Source organism: Dermacentor albipictus, chromosome 5 (genome assembly GCF_038994185.2).
Source record: "Dermacentor albipictus isolate Rhodes 1998 colony chromosome 5, USDA_Dalb.pri_finalv2, whole genome shotgun sequence".
NCBI classification, from domain to species: Eukaryota; Metazoa; Arthropoda; class Arachnida; order Ixodida; family Ixodidae; genus Dermacentor; species Dermacentor albipictus.
Genome location: NC_091825.1, coordinates 73,902,266 through 73,908,097, shown reverse-complemented (window position 1 = coordinate 73,908,097; position 5,832 = coordinate 73,902,266).

Genomic DNA, 5,832 nt, shown 5'->3' with positions numbered 1-5,832 from the left:
GGCGTTTGCGTGAATATAACCTCCAGACAAGTTTTTTTCTGTGACGCCAGTTGAATGCCGCCCATGATAGGAGAAATTGTACCAAATTTTATTCTTGTTACTGAAGAGTGGTACACACTGTCACGTACCGTGTTGCGCAAGGAGGTAGCGACGATGCGTTGAAGAGCAGTAAACTGATGCAGCTTACTGGGCCAACTTGTGCCCGAAAAAGCAGAGATAAGAAACTCGGCGGCGATGGAAGCTGCAACCTTGAATGTAGAGCGTCGGATCAATACCAGCGCGCTCACTTGTTCGTTATTTATAACGGCCCCAGGAACCTCTAAGCATGCGCGTAATGCTTATTGACGAGCCCGTCTATCGAGACTGGTTCAGAACGCGTCACTAATCTTATATCGCTGGCGCATCGTTGTGCTGCAATAAAAAGAGAGAGAGAGTAAAGAAAGACACATGGGATAACAAGGCGGCGCCGAATGGGCGCGGTGGCAAATTAGGAGCGCACATTAGGAGCCCCCTGCCCCGCTTGCCTAACTCCCGCAATAAACCCTTCTGATTTCGTAAAGAGGACCTGTTGCAGTAGGTGTAAGCCGCTCTTCAATGAATACGTCTGACGTCAACATGGGTAACTAGGCAGGTGCCACTGGGAATTTGCCACTAGATAATGACCAAAAAGATATTTTCAATGTATCTGCAAACTTCTGTTGAGGGCATCGCGGAATAAAATGGCAGCTTTGCAATCATAAAAGAAGTGCTGAAGAGTATCAAGCACATTACAAAGGCGACTGTCGATTGAGGAAACGAACACTTTAGGAAACCACGTTCTAACAAGCAACGGTTCAGTGGTGTCACTTGTAAAAGAAACTTTTGGTAGAAGGGGGACTGGCATTTTGCGAACTCTTGCAAATACACCATGTCCTCGTTATCTGATGTATAATAATCGAGAAAACGGTGACGGGTAGAACAGCTACATTAAATCTTCGTTAATACTTTTTTCGCGGCAGTAAACAAATATTCTTTAGAAAACGAAGATTCAGAAAAGCAAGTGAAAAATAAACCTCACAAATGAACCCCCCATAAACAGGGTCTAAAAAGGAAATCTGAGGACACCAACCATTCTGGGCGGACATGAACCAGGTAAGTCTGGTTCATGTCCGCTATGAACCGTTATGTCCGTTATGAACCAGGTTAACCTGGTTCATAACGAGAAGGCTCGTAATATCACATAAGAGCTATCCAGAAAAATGAGGAACCGCGAGGCTAACTGTGGCAAAGAAGAATGCATCAACCCTAACCCTCTAGAAACCACCGGTCGAAAAATGCAGTTGTGTATAATAGGTCTGAACTGGAAGGCTATAGCAATGTTAAAAAAATATGCGAAAACGCTGAGCACACTAGGTATGTCACGCGTTTAAATGAACACCTTTCACGCCAACGTTTTAGCGAGCTGCGCCATAAACGCCCTAGGAATGTGTCACTCTCCAATGAACTTCTCGCAAACTTCGGTCTCTGAGTATGTGCCACTTCGTGCGCAGCCGCCTAAACAAATACTCTCGACGTTCGCAGGTGCTGGCACACCAGGCCTCTAGTCTTGCAGGCCCCACGGGGAATTTTTGGCAGCGCCACCAGATGACTTAGCGTGTCCAGAAAGAAGCGTGAGAGGGGAACCTGTTCCCATGGGTGGGCAGCGCAACCTGGATGAAGGACGAGAGGAAGTACACAATACGAAGGCAGACTAAGAACTGGTTAATTTTTTTTTTCAAACAACGGACTATGATATACAGAAAATTTAAACACGTGTAATGTGACGTTTACAAGGGTGTTAGCCTATCTTGCCATTCAAAAAGTCAGTTTCTTTATCCTGCAGAGTGATAGAAGTCTGGCTGACGCATGTGCCCGAGTTCAAATGCATGAAGTATGCCTCTACGATCTCATGGTTGCTTTGATTTCTGTTTTTGTACAGTAGTTCCGTTTGTTGAAAAATGGGTTTGCATGCGCAAACTCTGCAATGCGCGGCCAGAATAGAGCCTCTTTCATTCCTAATCGCACCTTGCTGCTTCCTAAGCCGGATGTTAAGGCAGCGTCCCGTCTGCCCAAAGAAATTTTTTGCCGCACGAAAGTAGAATGACGTAGACCACTCCCACCGAACATGCCACAAGCTTCCCCGACTGTTTGACGCAGCACGTAGTTTCGGACGCCTGTTTAGGGCTATTGACAAGATCGCAAATCATGTTTAAGGTGTTGCTTGCTGAAAGGACTACTTGAACACCATATTTCATGGCTGTCTTTTTTAACCCGTGCCCCATCTGATGCACATAAGGGATAAAGCCGAGAGAGATTTAACACTACATGAAATTTTCTTTCTTTAGCTTCTCATGTGTCTTGTAATCTAGAAAGAAATACTCCTCTATAAACCATCCCAGGTTAATTATAGACGTTAATGCGGTTAGCAAATAAGCAATCTAGCGACGTACCATCATGCCAGTGCCCAAACGTGTCATGTATAAGGCCTGCAGCGCATCTGTGCTCCTGTGTTGCCCTTTTCTCTCGACACGCTGCGCCATCTAGCACTCCCGCCACGAATTCCCTCTTGCCTCGTGTCTCAATATATGCTCAGACAAGCTCATCTAAATATATGTGATACAGATTTATTTCTAGCAAGCCATGGAGTTGTTGAAAATAATTTATGTTTTGATTGTAGAATGGTACATACCCAGTAGCTAGAACCTACCCAGTGGAGTAAGTTGACATGAAAGAAGTTCATTGAATAGCGGCACATATTAGTGCCATATTCAGTGCCCAAGTTGGCGTGAAAAAGGTTAATTGGAGAGGCACGTACCCAGACGCACACACCTAGTGACCAAAGCTGGCGTCAGGAGTTACAAGCGGCACATAATTGGCACATATACCTAACGATCCGTGCTTTCATGACAGCGGTTCATTGAAGAGCGACAGTGACTCAAGTTGTTTCGGGTGTTCGTTTGAAACCCAGTTCTTACAACAAAGCAGCACGATGCTCAAGTTGCGGTGAAAGACGTTGCCCTAGGCAAAACATAAGAAAAACCGAAAACTTTGTGGAGTTCGCAAAAGATGATAATGGTAATAATAAAGCAATTTCTAAACCTTATTAGAGTGTTTAGCACAGTTTGTTCCCGCTGACATTTTACAAACGCCCTGTTAAGGAAAGAGGTTAGAGGAAAAGTAATTGCTAGCTGCAAGAGGGTGAATGGGTGATATATTCATGACAGGTTCTGTAGACCGTGTACCACAATTAGTCGTTTATGAAGTTTTGTAGCCTGGTGTAGCCATGACGGAAACTGCGGCCATCATACAATAGGTCTAAATATAAAAAATATATATTTTTTTATATATATTTTTAATTTTAATGAAAAACCTTCAGAATTAACTATTAACTTCAGAATGCACGCGTCCACTGTAATCTATTTCAATTTGACATCTGTCGTCTATTGGAGATTATAGAACCGAAGCGGCTATAGAGATAACATATCGCTCGACACAGCGATCGTTTGCAAGACATAATGAGAACAATCATCCGCAGCACCAAACAGCCAATGACATAGGCGCCATGTGGGAACCCGGAAGCGAATGCTGAGTTTACTACAGAAATAACGACTAAACACTTCCTTTCAATCTTGCTTCATGTGCTAGCGTAGGCTGCGCACGGTGTCTACTTATGAAGGCGAATCATGGGCTCACGCTACGCACACCCAGCCTCTATATGACGTCGCTGCTTAACGTTTCCCGGCCGCTATACATAGTTATCTCTCAAACGAACAGAAGCAAGTTTTCGAGGCTACGCATGGAGCGCCTCGTGTCGGCTTGTTCTATTCTTCTCGCACCGTTAGCCCCTTTTTTGGCACCCACGTGTAATCTCGGCTCTTAGTGGCACACGCACAAATAAAGAACGCCCTGTTCGCTGAATCCTCCGTGTAAACATTGGAACAGGCCAGCCTGGCACGACTGCCTGGAAACAGCCTGCGAGACAAATTAGAGTACCCTACGTATGTGTTAGCGAGAGAGATTAGTGTAGTGTTTCCCACCACTCACGTCTGCTCGAATGGGGAACTTTGAACGCGAACACCAGAGCAGAAGTGCACCGTGGAGAAAATGTATGAACTTCTCGGAAGCAATCGGGGTGCAGAAAGCTGTGATTACATATGAGGCTGCAGATAGAGTGTTGGGTTGGGAAAGCAGTGGTGCGAACAGCGACTGCGTCTTGATTGCTATTACATCGGCAGGATTTAGTTCGCAATCCTGCCAGTGCTGTTGCCCGGGGTTCTTTGTTGGGTCTGCCCGTTATCCTTCTTCCACATAGTTGTACGATATCATCAACTCGATGGTCGCATACATACTTAACGAAAGGTGAGTCGAAAAAAGAAACTGCAATGATGCGCGTGTATTTGAGCAAGAGCTAACGCCCAGCTCTTTGAAGAGAGAAGTACAGCTAGCGTAATGTAAGCATTTCAACAAAGCATCAGCTGAGGACCGAACGAAAACAAGGGAGGCCCACAAGTCTTTGGGTTTTTAGAAAATTGTAGGGTACCCCGTGCGCAGTTGATACATACGTGTAAAAATCGGCGATATACAAGGACTCTACAAAAGGTTTAAACAGTTAGATTATAAAGACACTGCAACTACTGTCTTTTACCGCCATGGCGCTATCCTGTTGGTACTGCGTTCATCGGTGTAAAACATAACGCTGTTCTTTCGGCATGAACACTAGTACAAAGGGGACTGCTTTATAAAACGTGGGAGTTTTATGAATGCCCCTTTTTCTGCAAATAATTCAGATCTGTCGAAATTGTGACCAACTAACAGGCGGAAGAAATGACGAATATCAGATATCTTGTGACAGAGGGCAAGAACTTCGCACAATGTCGTCAAATGTAGCAAATGGCTAATGGTAAAGATGTCCTAAAGGAAAGAACTGTGTTCATGTGGGCCAAGCGTTTTGACGAAAACCATCAAGACCGCAAGGACGGTGCAAGATCAGGTTTCGTTCGAAGAAGAAAATTTTAATCGTACGGGTATTCTCGTTCTATGTCGTTCTCCACATATATAAGATGCTTCCTTTAGGATAAGCTGATTCACTGAGTAAGAAGTAGCAGCCCCATGGGGACAATGCTAATTGCCGCACAGGCCCCGTTAGTTATGCGCACACACTCACAGTTACTTTCACAAAGGTGGCCGATCTACTCGAAAAGGCAGTGAAATATGGGACAAGGGGATACTCCCTCGGAGAGAGTTCCCGGTACTCTCTTTGCTTTTAGAGTGTATTCGAGGTTGATGTCGCCGATAGGCTGGTCGTAGCAAAATGATGAAACGCCCGAAATTGTCGGAGTTCGATGTGAAGGCCTTTTGACTGGTCGACGCCACGTAGCATCTCCTCCTGGGGGCGTGTAACCGGCGCAGCTATGCCGTTGCGTTACACGGAATTTTTTCTGCTTACGCAGGTTATCAGTGGCTTTGCCGATGCACTGCTTCTCGTCGACCACAAAGGAATCGCTCTGCTACCAGCATCAACCATTCCCGACAGCGGTGAACTTCTATCCAACGTTTTCATCGACGGAAAATGTGCTCCAGCTGAGTTTGACAAGTGTCCACTGCCATCCTACGAACATTGGGAGCCGCATCGACACGTATGCAGCCTACAAAAAGGCGGAACTGTCAGTGTCAACTTGGGGCGTGTAACCGGCGCAGCTATGCCGTTGCGTTACACGGAATTTTTTCTGCTTACGCAGGTTGGTGATTGTTTTAAGGATTCGTGTCACATTGATCTGCATGTTTTGCCGGTTCCGCCCCAGATTGTGTTTGCAA